Source organism: Hordeum vulgare, chromosome 4H, assembly GCF_904849725.1.
Source record: "Hordeum vulgare subsp. vulgare chromosome 4H, MorexV3_pseudomolecules_assembly, whole genome shotgun sequence".
NCBI lineage: Eukaryota > Viridiplantae > Streptophyta > Magnoliopsida > Poales > Poaceae > Hordeum > Hordeum vulgare.
This window is the reverse complement of record NC_058521.1, coordinates 463,532,367-463,551,422: the sequence shown is the minus strand read 5'-3', so window position 1 is coordinate 463,551,422 and position 19,056 is coordinate 463,532,367.

Genomic DNA, 19,056 nt, shown 5'->3' with positions numbered 1-19,056 from the left:
AGGCATGCACATGAAATACCACATGGAATATAACTCTCATTGCACTGACAAGATGGGCCCACATACAAGAAGGTTCACAAAGGTTGAGCTTTCTGAAAGATTCACAAAGGTCAGGCTGGAGAGGCTTCAGAATGAGACTATTGTAGTAAGCCTCCCTGCTCAAAGCATCTGCCACGACATTAGCTTTGCCTGGAGTGTACTCAACGCTCGGATTAAAATCTTGGAGCATTTCCACCCAACGAGTTTGCCAGAGATTCAGGTTAGGCTGGGTGAAGATGTACTTGAGACTCTTGTGATCGGTGAACACTTCAACCTTTCGTTCCAGCAAGAGGTGTCTCCAAGTCATCAGAGCACGTACCACTGCTGCCAGCTCAAGATCATGCACATGATAATTCTTCTCAGCTAGCTTCGACTGCCTCGAGGTATAAGCAACCACTTTCTTCTCTTGCATCAGAACTGCACCAAGACCTTGAAGATAGGCATCGCAGAACACTTGGTAAGGTTTGGAATCATCAGGAGGAACCAAGACTGGAATAGAGGTTAGCTTCTCTTTGAGTGTGTCGAAGGCCAACTGGCACTCTGGAGACCAGGCATACTTCACACCCTTCTGAAGAAGACTTGAGAGAGGCTTAGCAATCTTGGAGAAGTTCTCAACGAACCTTCTACAATAGCTTGCAAGCCCGAGAAAGCTTCGAAGCTACTTCACATTTTGCGGAGGCTCCCACTCAACAATGGCATGCACCTTCGATGGATCAACTTTGATGCCCTCGACAGAGATGATGTGCCCAAGATAGACGACTTCTTTCAACCAGAACTCGCATTTGGAAAACTTGGCATAGAATTTATGCTCTGTCAGCTTATCAAGAACCAGCCTGAGATGTTCTTCATGTTCTTCCTCAGTTTCCGAAAAGACCAGAATATCATCGAGATACAGCAAGACAAACTCATTCTTGAACGGAGAGAATATGTAGTTCATCATTCGACAAAATGTTGGTGGAGCATTTGCCAGACCAAAAGACATGACCGTATACTCATACGAGCCAAAACTTGTCCTGAAAGCAGTCTTCGAAATATCCTCTTCGCGAATGCGAATTTGATGATAGCCCATCCTGAGATCGAGCTTGGAGAAGATCTTAGCCCCTTTCAACTGCTCGAACAACTCATTTATGTTCGGAAGTGGATACTTGTTTCTGATTGTCTTCTTATTCAATGGACGGTAATTGACACACAATCGGTCTGTGCCATCCTTCTTCTTGACAAACAACACTCCACAGCCCCAAGGAGACTAGCTTGGTCTGATCAGACCCAAACGCTCCTGCTCATCGAGTTGCCTCTTAAGTTCCTTCAGCTCTTCTGGACCCAATTTGTACGGTCGTTTGCACACAGGCTCAATACCTGGTTCAAGCTCAATAACAAATTCAACTTCTCGGTGCGGAGGCATTCCTGGCAGTTCTTCTGGAAACACATCTTCATATTCGCAGACCACTGGGACTTGCGAAATAGGATTAATCTCACCTTTTCATTCAAAGAGAACAGACGGATTGTGTCATCGCGCGCTGCGAAGATAATCACGTCCTCCGAAGAGTGAGTAAGCTTCACTTCTTTAGCTTCACAATCAATCGATGCCTTGTTCATAGCCAACCAGTCCATACCAAGGATCAAATCGATGTCAGACTTTCCAAGAACAATAGGAGACGCCAGAAAAGAATAACTACCCATCTTGACAGAAACATCTGGAGCTCGAGTACTAGCATGCATGAACTTTCCCGGAGAAACTACTGACAATGGTCTAGGAAGCTCTTCCACATGAACATTATGCTTGGATGCAAATGGAATGGAGAGGAACAAATACGAAGCACCGGAATCAAACAAAACCTTAGCAGGAATATCATTAACGAGGAGGTTACCCATAATCACATCTGACGAGTTTTCTGCCTCAGCCGCATTCACCATGTTGACTCGAGCAGACCTGGGGTTGAACTTCACGAGAGCATTGCTTGGAGGTTTGCCTGGCGGAGGAGGCGGAAGATGGAGCTGAGAAGTGCAATTGTTGGCATAGTGACCCTTCTGCCCACACTTGTGACAAGTAACATCTGGCGGCTGACGGTACTGTGCCTGAGGAGGCCCTTGCTTCTGCTGCTGGAATCTCTCCTGGAAAGCTGGGTTGGGTGGGTGGGAAGAACCACGACCACCTAAATGCTTGAACTGCTGCATGTGCCGAGGAGGAGGAGGAGACACCCAATACTTCTGTTGCTTCTGAACCACCTGAGTTGAGGAAGACGAGCTGGAATCTCTGAAGCGCTTCTTAGAATTCTCCACCCTGAGCAAAGTTGCCTCAGCCCTGAGAGCTAAGTTGTAGAACTTATCGAACTCCTCAGGATCGTGCAAAGCGAGAGCTAACTGCAAATCTTCTTTCAAGCCACCTCTGAACTGATAAATCTTGCTCTTCCGATCAGGGATATCCTGCAAGGCGTATCGGGCTAGCTCGTGGAACTCGATGTTGAACTTGTACAAGGAGTTACCACCTTGCTTCAAGCGCCTGAACTTCTCATGCATCTCCTCCACAAAGCTGGACGGGATGTAGTGGGATCTGAAGTCTCTGCAAAACTCATCCCAAGTGATCACTCTAGCACCCCTGGAATCCTTCAACTGCTGCCACCAGATAGATTCTTGCCCCTTCAGCTGGAACATTGCAAACTTGACGAAATCCTCTGGACGAACATTGCTACATTCAAAGTGCTTGTTCATGTCGCGGATCCAATCCTCAACATCAAACGGCTGGTCACGCGAAGTGAAGGTCTTCGGCTGATTTGACAGGACCTGACTCAGATTAGCAAACTGATTGCCACCATGATTGAAGTTGCCTTGCTGCTGATTAGTCCTCTCTTGCAACAACTGTGTCAGCATGTGAGTGTTTGCATTTGTAGCAGTCATCACCGCTTGTCAAGCCTCTGTAGGAGGAGGCGGTGGCGGAGGAGGATTCTCCGGAGGAGGAGGTGGTGGCGGCACATCCTCACGGCCTAGATTCTGACGAGTTGGTGGAGCCATCCTGAAGACGGACAACACATTAGCCCACAGAATAAATTGAAGATATAGCTGAATCAAAAAGGCAGGAATATCTGAATAGGAATATTAGCAATTGCACTCGAACAAAATAGTAAGAATGCTTCCTCAAAGTGACTGTCGACAAAATTCTGATTAAGACCACTTGCAAACAAGTATGAGCTAGAACTGCTCGGAACAAACATATGATCGATATTTCATCTCATATCTTCGTGGATAAGATCGCACGGGCTCGAATTTACAGTATCCATCCTGCGCAAGGTAGTGCACACGACTTACGAAGTATCCCGAGTCGTAGCAAGCTACAAGGACTCTTTAAGACACAACGAGAACCGCTGTAAGACGACCGTGAACAAACATACCCACTGAATGTTGAATCCCAACCTCGCATCATACATCTGTAGGAAGATTGTCCTATAAGTCACTACTTGATATCCCACCTATGAATTCCCGAAATATCTGGTCATGCAATCTGGTACACGGATACAAGGAGTAATATTCACACAACTCCTATACTAACCCGTCCAATGTATCACATCTGTCAACACATAACCAGAATCTCGGACCTTCATCAATTACAGACCCTCGTGATCGCAATGATACAAAGTATGCAGTACTCCCGAATAATCTGCACCAGTACTGGGGACATCGGGGTTATCTCGCCACTACTAGTATTGAAGCAATTACGAACATCCTTCGTTCTGCGATACTCAGAAATCTGAATGATGGCGATGTGCACAAGAATCCCCTGGAGCTCAACTCCCCAGAAGAAATCAAGGCAAACAGGAGGCACCAAGACAGAACTCCGTCACATCGATATCATAAAGATTTCAAAAATACCCGCGTGATCTTAAAAAAATTGAGCGAGAAGAGGAGTAGAATTAAGATTTCCTAAGTCGAGAACCTCACCAGAGCATGGAAGAGGAGAAAAAATAATCCTACTCTTCGACATAACTAAGACTCAAAACATTTTACTAGACTCGACTCGGCCAAGTACGATCACATAAAGGCTCCTATGGTCATAAGGCTCTGATTACCAACTTGTAACGACTAAGATGAGGTCCTTTCCGATTTAGGGAACAAGGCCCCAAAATGGAAAGAAGTGCATCTAAGCGTTTCGCAAGCATGATAACATAGCACATACATAATAAAAGAATGACAAATAGGGAATCGTTTGCCATCTCATAGATAATATCAGAGTTTACATCACACATTTATTCAGACAAGGTAGTTCCGCTATGGACTACATAACATGAGAAAAGGCTATGCTACCCTGCATGCTTGCCCACGATCACGACCATGCCTCAGTCTTCTGGATAGTTCACGTACAGGCGGTCGTTCTCCTCATCATATTGCCACGCCAGCTGCGTGCAATCGGGATCACCTGTGTCGGGTGTACATGTACCTGTTGGGGTGTTGAAGTAATCTGTGAGCCACAGGGACTCAGCAATCTTTGACCTCGGTACCGAAACTAGTCAAGTTATTAGGTGAGGAAGGTCCAGTGTTTAGGTTACAGCATCCTAAGCATTTATGGTGGCTAATTTACATAGAGCGGGTTATATATGTGGTCTATGCTAGCGGTCGAAGACTAGCTGATCACTAAGTGATCCTGAACATCTACCTACGTCAAACATAACCCCATCGTGTTCCCGATCGAAGAGAGGTCTTCGAAGGGGACAATCACGGTTACGCACACAGTTGACAGTTTTATTAGATTAAGTTCAAGTTATCTATAACCGGATATTAACAAATATCCCAAGTTGCCACATAATTGCGGGCACGGCTTTCCGAAAGATTAAACCCTGCAGGGGTGCTCCAACTAGTCCATCACAAACAGTCACGGGCCGCAGAGTAATCCTCTATCAGGAATCTCATGATCTCGTCGGATTCCTTAGAGGAAAACCTCAACTCTGGGGAGAACCAAAGATTCACCGGGATTCCTGTACACAAGATATATCGCTAAGGTAAGACAAGACTAGCAGGACCTCCCGTCGTGTCGACGACCCCGATAAGAGCCGCGTATCTCAGTCTCAGGACACGACGGATGAGCTAAACGTCGGGATGGCTAAACCTCTGGGTGACCAGGGCGGCCCCGGACATCGCTCAGGTGGGACCAACACTCATGAGGAGCACTGGCCCGGGTTGTTGATTAATTCCTCGGGGTAGCTATTCCCTATGCAGATTATTAGTAAGTAATTAGCAGATTAAAACCAATGTTGGGTCCTGCCGGACAAGTCTTAACACTACACGATTTATCAAGGGGGTCCCCATAACAACCCCTAACGTGTTAGGAGCGATCAGTTATGGAATCAAACACCGGTAGCCGGAAACTATGGCGGAAATAACGGAACAAAACACCTGGCAAAAGGCTAGGCCTCTCGTCATATACCAAGTATATAGGTGCATTAATTAAATAACAGATTTAACAGAATGATATCAAACTCATGTTATCACATGAGACAATTGCACCTGCAACTAGCAACGCTAACATTAGAAGCTGAGCAAGCCTACTTAGCCATTCAATATTTGCTACGAGGGGAAAGTGTTTGGGTTTCATGGCAATATCAGGAGGCAATTATTTCAGTGGTAGGCAGCGAGCATAAGACGAAGGAAACGTGAATCTAGGCACAACAAGACTAGAGATGGTATCAAGGTCATGTCATCTTGCCTCTGATGTCTTCAGCTTGGAACTGCTCTTGTTCGTCCTGCACGTACTCTCCCAGATCCACGTACTCGCTCTTCGATCTCGGTGCTACCCAACATAAATAGCATCCAATGAACAACAACACCACGTGATGCAACAAGCACATGATGCATGAGATGAGAATGTAGCATGCATCTCTATTCTAGTCACTTGCTTATGCATGAGAAGAAAATACAAACTTCTAGACAGAACTGTACTCTAAACTAACTTGACATGCATGAATATGACATGAATAGATGCATCACGTGAAAACGATGCAAAAACATATAAAGAACGTTACGAACGGAGCTACGGATCAACCGGAAACAACGAAATAAGAAATGGAGTCCTACGGATCAAATCTACCACAAGCACTCTCCAATGGCATACTTCTAGTATTCCCAGGTTGCCACATCACCAAACAAACAAGCATAGATGGGGTGGTGCAAAGAAACTCACCACACCATCAACTATGCACTCACAAGCATCAAAACATCAAAACTATACAATTTGTCCTAAACAGCGACATAGCAGTTTAAGAGCAATATGCAAAGCACCTACAGCCACCCAAATGTGCCAAATAGGATATGTGGCAAAAGCTATTCAAAAGCTCTACAAGCATCTACAAAAATATAATACAAAGGAGTTACACACGGAAAGATATACAGCTGTTAACTTGGACAAAAATATCAATTTTCAGGGACTTAGTGAAATTCTCAGATTCTCACAAGTTGTTTATGCTCCGAGGCATTGTGACAACACCCAAAACAATATCTACAGGAAGTCAAATGGAATGAAAATTGACAGAGAGCTAGACAAACACAAAAGCTACAACTCTCCAGTTGATTGCAAGGACTGATTCCCAACACATGAACTTTTGCAAGCACAACTACAAGGGAAGAAAATAAGAGTAGTTTCTCAGACTTAGTGAAAATCACACTAAGCTGAAATTTCAGCCACATGCCTACTTTGACAAAGCACAACTTGCACATATAAACTCCTAAGCATAAAAAAACCACCATGATGTAGAGGAGTTCACCCTCTACTGCCACAACAAGGAATCATCCTCTTGGGCTCATCACATCACATCACATGGAACCAAGCTCTAAACATAGAATAAAACAGAAAAATGACATTCCCAGAAAGTATTCCAAAGGTAAATCTGATTCCACCACTGGATTCCTGGGATGATTCTACCCCCAAAAACATATATAATACCTAGGTACTTGCATAGAACAAATGGGCACAAAGTAGAAAGGAAAATCCACATGGAATCACATGGAGGTAAATAGTGCTATATCACATGTGTTGCACACAAGTTCATCACCTACACATGCACTTGCACATCTCCACAACACCAATGGTGACATGAGGGTTTAGACCTCATGTAGGTGTGCCATAGCACATCACCATACACACACACACGCATACCTCAAGCACCTACACATGCTAGTTCCACACACACACACACTTACTTACACTCACATCATGCATACCTACACCTACACATACAAGCTTGCACCAAGTGCACTCTAAAGCAAACCATGCCTTGGCATGTGGGTGTCACACACACACACATGCACACACACACACACACACTCCACATGATCACCTACACACACACAAGAATCACTACTCCTACACACAAAGTATGTGGGGGGGGGGGGGGAACCCACACACACACACTCACACACTTGCACAAACTAGTGCATGAGCTCAACCTCATGAACATGAGTATCACACACACATATACACACACTACCCTAGTGCACCACACACATACTAACACCCACACATACATGGAAGCTTGCTCACACATACACTAGCACATCCACATGCATAAGCATCAAGTGCTACTAACTAAAACATAAATGAAACCTACTGGTATAAATGTTTTAGGCAACAAGATTATTGCTGACAAGCATATAACAGCAAACCACATTTTAAACAGCAAGCAACACAAAAGAAAATATAAAATTTTTACAAAGGGGGCAGTGGAGATTCGAACCCTCAACCTGCTGGTTCCAACACACATGCACAACCACTTGGCTTCACCTCTTGGCTCGACAAAACTAAGGAAGGGAGCAGGGTAAGCTATCCCATGCGCTACTGTTCCCAATAATTAAAATAGCAAAAGGGTACCGCCACTGGGTCTCGAACCCACGAACAAACGCTGTGCAAAACACCCCCTACCACTACGTTATGCTATCGAGAGTTAACAGAGAGGGGGGCTCTGCTCTTTTGAGCAACCCCCTCTGGATCTACCTCTGCCCGACGGCGGCCGGAACAGGGGAGGCTCACCGCCGGCGATCCACACCAAATTTAGCTCGGGCGCGTTGCCGGGAGGAAGAGGGAACATCCCTGGTTCCATTCCAACACTCAACTTGCCATGAGAAGGCGTACACCTACTACTGCAACAAGCACGGCGGCGCCGGCGAAAGAGAGAAGACGACGACGATGATACGACCCTATGCGCGTGATCTAGCTACGGGGGAAGGGAAAGCTTGTTCATGCTCACCCACTGGTCGAGGAAGCCGAGCCTGCCGGAGAGTAAGTAGGGGAAGAAGCCGAGACGGAGGAGATCGTCGGCGCGGAAGAGGAAGAAGGGGACGGCGTCGACGTTGTGGAAGCAAACCCGATCTGCTCCTCCTAGCTGCGGGAACGGATCCCCTTGAGGTCCCGCGTGCTCCTGGGCTGCTCGAAGAGGGCGGAGAGGCAAGACAAATATGGCGAGGAGCTCCTCAAGTTACGGCCATGGCGGAGGAGGAGCTCGGCCCGACTGCTTTCGATCTGGGGAGAGGGAGGAGGAAGAGGAAGGGAGTGGCGGCGGCTTGGAGGAACCCTAGGCCGTGCACGGACGCCAAGGGGGCTTTATAGGAGGAGGGGGAGGCGAGGTACGCGCGGCCTCGACGTCCGTGAGCACGCCGTCGTGTCTGTCGCGCTGTCTCTGAAGAAGACTGACGGAAAGGCGAGAGGAAGGAGACGCCGTCTACAGGAGAGGGAAAGAGGTGGGCTGCGCGCGAGGAGGTGTTACTGGGCCAGCTAGGGGAGAAAGCCCGCTCGAAGGTGCCAGGTAAAGAAAAAGAAAACCCACTGGGGTTTTCTATTTTAAAATAAACAGAGGTAAAAACAATTACACAGGCAACAATCTTGACCCTAAAAATAAAACAAAAATGCCCCTGGTCATAAGGAATTATGACCTATTTAAATAAAATGAAGAGGGAATTTTTGGAGCATCTAAATATTTACAAAACAGAATTAATTAATCTGTTTTGTGAATATTTACACCACTCAAACAAAGTTTCAAAACACTATAAACCTAGCATCACATCCACCACAACAAACAATAAAATATGAACATTTTTTAATCAGGGATGGAGCAAGGAAACTTGAGCTTTGAGAAAATGGAGAGGGGGTTTGAAACCTATTTGAAAACTAACATTAATGCACCACACATCATCACATCACATACCATCACATCACATACCACATACATGGATTCACAAGGCAACAAACACAAAGAGGCATGGATGAATGAATGCATGAATGCATAGGAAACAAGGCATGCACATGAAATACCACATGGAATATAACTCTCATTGCACTGACAAGATGGACCCACATACAAGAAGGTTCCAAATAAGGCAAGTTACACTCTGGGCCATTACAGTTGTAGCTCCCAGAAGGACTACCAAGGACATATGTGCAGCTGCCAAGAGCAAAGGCCATGCATCCAGTGCCCATGTTGCAGAGGAGGTAGAAGATTAGAATGCTACAATTATCACAAATCTTAGACCAACCCTGCCTATACACAATGCTGCTCATCCAATAACAGGAGATATGAAGAAGAGGAAGGATGTCGGACTAAGAAAGTGGAGAGCTAATGATCCATATGATGCCAGGAGAAGAACTGTTGTTGATCCAAGGTTTCACACCAAGGAACAACAAGATTTTTATGAGACTGTCATGTTTGACAAGAGTCCTGTTGTCGGTGATATGAGGTATGTCGACTGGGCATATCTAAAGGAAAATGAGAATTTCTTTCCCCATGTCCAAGAAAACTTCAGGCTAGTGGACATTGAAAGTTTGTTGTCAAAGAGATGACCCCATGGAATGGCGAGCTGATCATGGAATTCTATGCAACTGTTCATTTCTATGGAGATGGTTCTTTAGTCTGAATGACCGATGGTCACAAGTATGAATCCACAATTGATGAATGGGCTACTATCATTGGTGCCCCCAAGCAGGAAGATCGAGATGTAGTTTTGTACGCAGAAGTGAAGCAGAGTCACAACTCAATAGCCAATATGTACAAGACAATTCCACACAAGTACTTGGCTAGTCACATGATGGGTTTTGTGTACTTTCTGCAAGCAGGCATTCCTACTACAAACACTATTCTGAGACACACCCTGATGCCTAAATCAGGATTTGAAAAGATGATCACATGACATTCAGCAGAAGCCTTCGCAGACGCTCTTCTGTCGACTCCGTCATAAGCTGGCCAGAGGGACAACTAGTTCTATACTTTTCAAATTTTTGGTAACTTGTTGCCAAAGGGGAGCAATGTATAGATCATAGACTTCGAGAGAGATATATATATATATTTTGACCTTATTTGCTCTCATTTGGTTTTAAATAACTTTGGTCTTTTGGATGACTTTATCCTTTCTGTGTGATTGATCATATACTTTGCTTTTTGATGCTACACTATTATCTCTTAGTTATCTTTCTGATGATCATTCACTTATCTTGTTGGTGCCATGTACATTGCTATTCATTCCTATTTTGTTTGTGCACCACCAAGATGTATGTGACATGGAAGAGTGACTCATGATCCTAATCAATTTTGCATTTGCATTCAAATGCAAATTTTAAATAATGCACAATTTAGGGGGAGCTCTTGCTTTTCACATACTTCTCAAAGTGTCGATGCTAATCATTGATTATATATGTTGTCGAAGCTTTGATCTATATGTTGTCATCAATTACCAAAAAGGGGGAGATTGAAAGCATAATTTCTCCCTAGGGTGGTTTTGATAATTGATCACAACATATGCATCACTAGACTAATATGTTTTCCAAGTATATTTCAGAAAAATTTCAAAAGATGTTATGGCTTAAGGTTTATATGGAGATGCCCCTGGATGCAAGAAAGGAACAATGTTGGCTCAAGCTTCAAGCTATAATACTCTTCATTTTATATTTGTGAGAAATCACTTTTGAGTCCATAGGAAAGCCAATACTATTAAACGGGGGTGAGGTAGTAAAATGAACTGATTGCTCAAATGCTCAAAGTTAGCCACCAAAACACTCAGTCATTTTTCCCACATATCCACTCTGTCAAGATCCACATACACAAATTCGGTGTCACCAACATTTCCATATTGGACCCACCGAGTTTGACCACACACAGAAACCCTAGCCATTCCCACCAAATCAGTGCTACCGAGTTCACTCTGACCAACATTCTGTTGCCAAGATACGCAAAATCGGAATTTCTGAGTTTGAGTATCGGCACCACCGAGTTTGGCCATCTGACCGTTAGTCACCTTTTTGGTGCCACAGAGTTTCGTATATCGGTCTCACCGAGATTCAAAAGTGCACACTTTTAGTGCTAATCGGTACCACCAAGTTTTCAACTTTGGTGTCACCGAGTTTGCCCTTTTGTGTGTAACGGTAGGATTTTGGCTGTTGCCTATATATACCCCTTCACCCACCTCTCATTCGTGGGAGAAGCACTCAGAACACACACTTCATTGCTAGATCCATTTTCTGAGAGAGAGCCACCTACTCATGTGTTGAGACCAAGATATTCAAATCCTATCATTTGAAACTTGATCTCTAGCCTCCCCAAACTGTTTTCCACCAAATCAACCTCTCCTACCCATGCATATTTTGTGAGAGAGTGATTTGTGCTGAGGAGACTATCTTTAGAAGCACAAGAGCAAGGAGTTCATTGATCTACCACATCTATTACCTTTTGGAGGGTGGTGCCTCCTAGATTGGTTAGGTGTCGCTTGGGAGACTCCTACTTCGTGTTGTGGAGTTGAACCAAGATGTTTGTAAGGCCAAGGAGATCGCCTACTTCGTGAAGATCTACCGTGAGTAAGGCTAGTCCTCCATGTGGATGGAAGCCGTGGTGGAATAGCCAAGGCCGCTTTTTTGTGGACCCTTCGTGGGTGGAGCCCTCCGTGGACTCTCGCAGCCATTACCCTCCGTGGGTTGAAGTCTCCACTAACATGGACGTACGATAGCACCACCTATCGAAACCATTCCAAAAATCGCTGTGTCAACCTCATGCATTTGATCTCCCTACCTTACTCCTCTACTTTACAGTTGCATGTTTTACTTTCCGCTGCTATACTATTATAATTGCATGTGTAGGGTGTACTTGACTTGTTATAACTGCCGTAAGTGACTCTCAAGTAAAATTGCGAAAAGGCAAAATTTTATCTTCTCAAGTAGTCTAATCACCCCCCCCTCTAGACATACTTTCGATCCTACAGATGAACATCCACCACCAAGTCCTTGCTTTTGTTCGTATGATTTGTCGCCCCGCTATCAAGTAACCATGACAATCCACCGGAAGCAAACTCCTACATAAGATCAATGCTTGGATTTAGGTACCCATTTTTAATGGGTCCTTTCAGGTTAGTAACAAGGGTCTTAGGAACCCAAATAGACCATTCAATGTACTCATGAGGGGAACCAACAAATTTAGCAAATACATTTCCATCGCTAGCACGACATATAACATAAGATGGGTTAAAGTCGCCAACATTGTTGGGATGTAGAGTTTTGCCCTTCTTGGCATTACCACCCTTCGCTTTGCTCTTCCTCTTTTAGTGAATACCCTCCCCTGCCTTGACAAAGGTTTCTTTAAGCAAGGGAGATTTCTTGGTATTGATCTTCTTGTTCTTCTTGGCCTTGGGTGCAAACCCAACTCCCTCCTTAGCAACCACCTCCTTTTGATTGCTTAGAAGGTCATTGCGATTCTTTTCGCCTTGAATGCATGTCACAAGGCCTTTCTCAAGATGCTCCTTTAATTTGGCATTCTCATCCACAAGATGTACGTGCTCACAACATGGGTTAGTAGCATGTGCATTATCAATTAAAACAAACAGAGAACACGTGGATATCTCCTTAGTAAGTTTTACTTGAAATTTATCATGAGACTCTTTCAACGAAGCATGAGCACTTTTCAAAGCCTTGTGGGCCTTGTCAAGTATGGCAAGCTCTTTCTCGAGTCTAGCATGGTCAATCCCAAGTGCAACCTTTTCGGATTCAAGCACACGAGTCGGAACAAGAGCATGATCATGCTCTTTTTGCAATTTATCAAGGTCATCATTGTGTGACTCCTCAAGAGCCAAACGAAGCCCTTGCTCTTCCTCAAGAGCAATGGAGAGATCCGCTATCTCATCGACTTAGTCATGACTATGTATTTATAAAGTAGAGATATTTTCTTCATGAGTTTCGATTAGGTCATTAGCCTCTCCTAGTTGTTCTAAGAGAGCAACAAAATGCTTTTTCGTTTTACCCTTGACTTTTCTCATGAATCTATCAAAGGAGTTTTCTTCAACATTAACCTCCTCTTTTTCATCTCCACTAACCATAGGAGAGGGGGTAGTGGAAATGACAGTTTTGATGTTGGAGGTTACCTTGTTGGATGCCTTGGCCATAAGGCACTTGGCAATACGGTTCTCGTTGGGGCGTTGAAGAGGGACATTTTGCTTGGGGAAGAGGATGCAATGGCTACCGTGGCCATTCCCATTACTTCATCACTTGCATCATCATTGTTATCCTCATCGGAGAGATACTCTTCTTGAGCCACCAACACCTTTTGGGGCTTGTTCTTGGAGAAGTTGTTCTTGTTGGGAAGGGCTTGGCCTTGTCTTTGCGAATAAGTTTGCCACCATTGTCTTCCCTCTTCTCATAAGTATAGTCAGCCACAAAGTGACTCACATTGCCACATTTGTAGCAAGTCCTCACTCGTTGCTTGCCTTTGTACCCATTTGAGTTGTTCTTGGAGAAAATGGGCTTTGAGTTTCTCTTGTTGCCCCAAAACTATCTTGACGCAATAGCCATATGCTCGTGATAAGCATACTTGGTGTCTTCGGGGCACAATTCATCTTCTTCATCATCTTTCTCCAAAACTGTCTTGGCCTTCAAAGCAAGGTTGGGAGAGTCTTTTCTTGACCGTTGGACACGAGCTAGAGCATTGCCAGCGGTCTTGTTCAATATGTTCATGGCAATGAACTCATCCAACACATAGCTTGAGGACATGGAGTGAAAATCTGGCCTCTTAGGGATGACGGAGGACATGCTGAAAGTACAATTTCTCCCTAGGGTGGTTTTGATAATTGATCACAACATATGCATCATTGGACTAATATGTTTTCCAAGTATATTTCAGAAAAAGTTCAAAAGATGCTATGGCCTAAGGTTTATGTGGAGATGCCCCTGGATGGAAGAAAGGAACAATGTTGGCTCAAGCTTCAAGCTATAAGACTCTTCAATTTATATTTGTGAGAAATCACTTTTGAGTCCATAGGAAAGCCAATACTATTAAAAGGGGGTGAGGTAGTAAAATGAACTGATTGCTCAAATGCTCAAAGTTAGCCACCAAAACACTCAGTCATTTTTCCCACATATCCACGCTATCAAGATCCACATTCACAAATTCGGTGTCACCAACATTTCTGTATTGGAACCACCGAGTTTGACCTCAGACAGAAACCCTAGCCATTCCCACTAAATCGGTGCAACCGAAACCAAGTCGGTGCTTCCGAGTTCAGTGTGACCAACATTCTATTGCCAAGATACACAAAATCGGAATCTCCGAGTTTGAGTATCGGTGCCACCGAGTTTGGCCATCTGACCGTTAGTCACCTTTTCGGTGCCACCGAGTTTCATGTATCGGTCTCACCGAGATTCAAAAGTTCACACCTTTGTGCTAATCGGTACCACCGAGTTTGCCCTTTTGTGTGTAACGGTTGGATTTTGGCTGCTGCCTATACATACCCCTTCACCCACCTCTCATTTGTGGGAGAAGCACTCAGAACACACACTTCACTGCCAGATCCATTTTATGAGAGAGAACCACCTACTCATGTGTTGATACCAAGACATTCCAATCCTATCATTTGAAACTTGATGTCTAGCCTCCCCAAACTGCTTTCCACCAAATCAACCTCTCCTACCCATGCATATCATGTGAGAGAGTGATTTGTGTTGAGGAGACTATCTTTAGAAGCACAAGAGCAAGGAGTTCATTGATCTACCACATCTATTACCTTTTGGAGGGTGGTGCCTCCTAGATTGGTTAGGTGTCGCTTGGGAGCCTCCTACTTCGTGTTGTGGAGTTGAACCAAAATGTTTGTAAGGTCAAGGAGATCGCCTACTTCATGAAGATTTACCGTGAGTAAGGCTAGTCCTCCGTGGAAGGAAGCTGTGGTGGAATAGACAAGGCCACTTCTTTGTGGACCCTCCGTGGGTGGATCCCTCCTAGGACTCTCGCACCGTTACCCTCCGTGGGTTGAAGTCTCCACTAACATGGACATACGATAGCGCCACCTATCGGTACTATGCCAAAAATCATCGTGTCAACCTCATGCGTTTGATCTCCCTACCTTACTCCTCTACTTTACACCTGCATGTTTTACTTTTTGCTGCTATACTATTAGACTTGCATGTGTAGGGTGTACTTGACCTGTTAACTGTCGTAGTTGCCTCTCAAGTAAAATTGGGAAAAGGCAAAAAAATTATCTTGTCAAGTAGTCTAATCACCCCCCTCTAGACATACTTTCGATCCTACACATGCATTTGTTGAAAGGCATGATAACCTTGATAAACTTACGTTTGATCCAATTGTCATCCACATCTTTGCTTCCATGATCTTGCAGAGCAACTTCAAGCATTGTCACCCTTCGGTAGAGCTCACGTGGGTCATCATCCTCAATCATAACAAATTCATCGTCCTCATCAAGTATCACTTCATAGTTATACCGTTGAATACTAGAGCTTCCCTTGTACATGGAAATGATGTGCTCCCAACAATCTTTGGCACGAGTGAAGGGACACAAATGTGCAAGATCTTCCATGGGAAAAACTGCGTGAAGGATGAACAAGGCGGAGTGATTGAGCTGATTGTCAACCTCTTCTCTTGGAGTGAGGTTTCTTGGATCATGTAGGTAGTAGCCTTGCTCAATGATTCTCCAAAGCTATGTTGAGTTGTGATTCAAATGAGCATTAATATGAAAACCCAGTTTGCAAAATTATTCTTAACAAGCTTAGGTGGAGGACCGAGGTTAATAATATGTGGTGGGTGAACCAGTCCTCCATAGACCACGGGAGGAGGAACCGAGGCAAAGGTATTTGCCCCACTCGTTGCTTGAGGCAATTTATTTCTATCACTACTAGCATTCTCCTTTTCAGAATTGGTCCCTGCGTCCAAATTTGTGGGATTAACCACATGCAACGGATCGGTAGACAATTTGAAGTTATCAAGGAAATCTTCGAGCATGTTCTTGACCTCGATAGCCACTGAGGATTTAAAAGTGGACATGGCCTCATTTAGGTCCTCTCGAGGAACCGAGTTCGCAACAACTGCCTCGGGCAACTCCACAGCCCGAACCTCGTCGTCAACCATACTCTTTGGGTGGTGGAATCCTTAATAAAGATACGAGGCTCCGATACCAATTGTAAGGATCGATATGGTTGACTAGAGGGGGGGGTGAATAGGAAACTAATAATTTTTAAACTTTACTTAATAAAATTAAGTTCTAGCAACAAATAGGTTGTCTAAATACACAACTAAGAGAGCAACCTATATGATGTTAGCAACAAGAATAACAAGTAAGTAACTAATACAAGTAAAGGTAAGAAGTAACCACAAGTGGAACCGATGAACACTAGGATGTGTTCCCAAAGTTCCTTCCCATGAGGTGAAGTACGTCTCTGTTAGAGCGGTGTGGAGGCATAATGCTCCCCAAGATGCCACTAAGGCCACCGTATTCTCCTTGCGCCCTCACACAATGCAAGGTGCCGTGATTCCACTAGTGGTGCCCTTGAAGGCAGCGATCGAACCTTTACAAACTAGGTTGGGACAATCTCCACAGATGAATTAAAAGGCTCCCAACAAGACTGCGAAGCTTCACCACAATGGAATATGGCTTCGAGGTGACCTCAACCGTCTAGGATGCTCAAACACCCAAGAGTAACAAGATCCGCGAGGGATTAGTGGGTGGAATCACATTTCTCTTGGTGGAAGTGTAGATCAAGGCCCTCTCAACCGAATCCTAGAGTATCAACAAGTTTTGTTGGGTAGGGAGAAAGATCGGGCGAAAATGGAGCTTGGAGCAACAATGGAGCTTATGGTTGGGAAATGTGAAGTTCTGTGGAAAGAAGAACCCCTTTATATAGTGGGGGAAAGAATCTAACCGTTACCCACTTGTTTTGCCCGTACCAGAGCAGTACTACCACTCCTGGGAGCGGTACTACCGATGATAAGAGATAGTACCGCTCCAGAGTGAGCGGTACTACCGCTCAGGCGGAGGGCAACAATCTGAGTGGAGAGCAGGGGTTGGTAGTACTGCCGGAGCGGTACTACCGCTCATAAGAGGTAGTACCGCCTACTATATCCGCTCAGGATCAGCTGCGGTCCCACCCGAGAAGAACCGAGGATTTCCAGCACGATAATAACAAGCGGTACTACCGCCCTATACTACCGCTTCAGAAACCGCAAAGTCCTACACGAAAAGTGTCGAGACCCACGGGCAGCGGTACTAGCCAGCGGTACAAGCTGGGCTACTTCCGCCCTAGAGTGGTACTACCGCCGGCCTGGGCAGTAATACCGATGATAAGAGGTAGTACCGCTCACGAGAGCGGTACTATCGCTTGGGTCCTTCTGCGTAGGGTTGGGCAAGGAAAGAAGCTCCATTGATGCGAAAAAGAGGGTGCGAGGGAAAGTCTATGTGATGATTCCACCCAGACTTTTCCGAGGCAGACCCTCTCTTAATAGTACGACTTTTCTTATGACTCAAGTCCACTCATAATGAAACGTAAGAGAGAAAGCCGTCTTCATATCAATACATCGAGGGGCATGAATCATCTTTGTGCCAAATGAGGAAATACTTGAAAGGCTTAGTGCACACGATTAGTCCGCAAAAGTATTGTCATCAATCACCAAAACCATCAAGGTAGAAATATGCCCTTACACCTGCAACACACAATCCGGGTGGTCCAGCTCCCAATCTACCGATACCAACGCTCTATCAATTTTTGTGAGCGTGGGCACCTCTCTTTCATTACTCCAAGTGAACGTGCATCCATGCAGCAAGAGCTCCTTAAGGCCGTTGGAATCCACGAATCGTCTAAACTTGCTCATCATCCTCGTGTCCAGGTTGGTATTATTCTTGCCATCCGCTTGCAAAATGAGATTAAAATCTCTAATCACAAGCTACGGGCGAGGACAAAGCAGGTGCCGTGCCGAAAGCTCCTCCAAGATTTTTTTCCTGGTCTTCTGGCGGTCCGTAAACCACACATAGCCACCAAGACGAGCCCTCCATTGGCTGCACATAGGTTGTGATGAAGTTTGTATTACACACATGATTAGATATGTGTGCCACCGAGGAATTCCACACCAAAATGATATCATTCCTGGTCCCAACGATCGGTAAGTACGAGAAGCCATCATACGATGGCCCAAAGCATTGCATAATTATAAACTGATCAACTACATCAAGTTTGGACTCCTCGATGTAACATATCCTCGGTTTAAAGGAATCTATAAATTCTCTCAGCGCTTTTCTCTTCGTCGGACTGTTCAAACCACGAATATTTCAGCTCACCAAATCTAACTTTGCTCGTGACATAAAAAATGTCAACAACTCCAGGCCAAGCCACCAAATCTAAGTAGCTACCATCGCATGTCTCTTCATACCCAGCTCCATGGGCAGAGACTTGCCAAAGATCGCTGCAATGGTACGTAGATGCTTCTCCTGCAGAGGCGAGTCAAACATTCCCGGAGCTGACCAAGAGCCCCATGTGTGATCGCAAGTTCATCTCGGACAATACCAAACACCTTGAGAAGAACAACCTCGATTGCCGATGCCTTGGAACTCGTGGAACTAGAGCTGATCGATCGAGTGTTGCGACGTGATGATACATACAATCAAACTATATATGGATGATTTTTTTTGACCTGTTTTACATAGCCAGGTCCAATTAAGACACACGCAAAAAGGAAAAAAGTGAGACAGGTAATCAAACACGTCCATAATCCATCTGTTGACCCACATTCTAATACC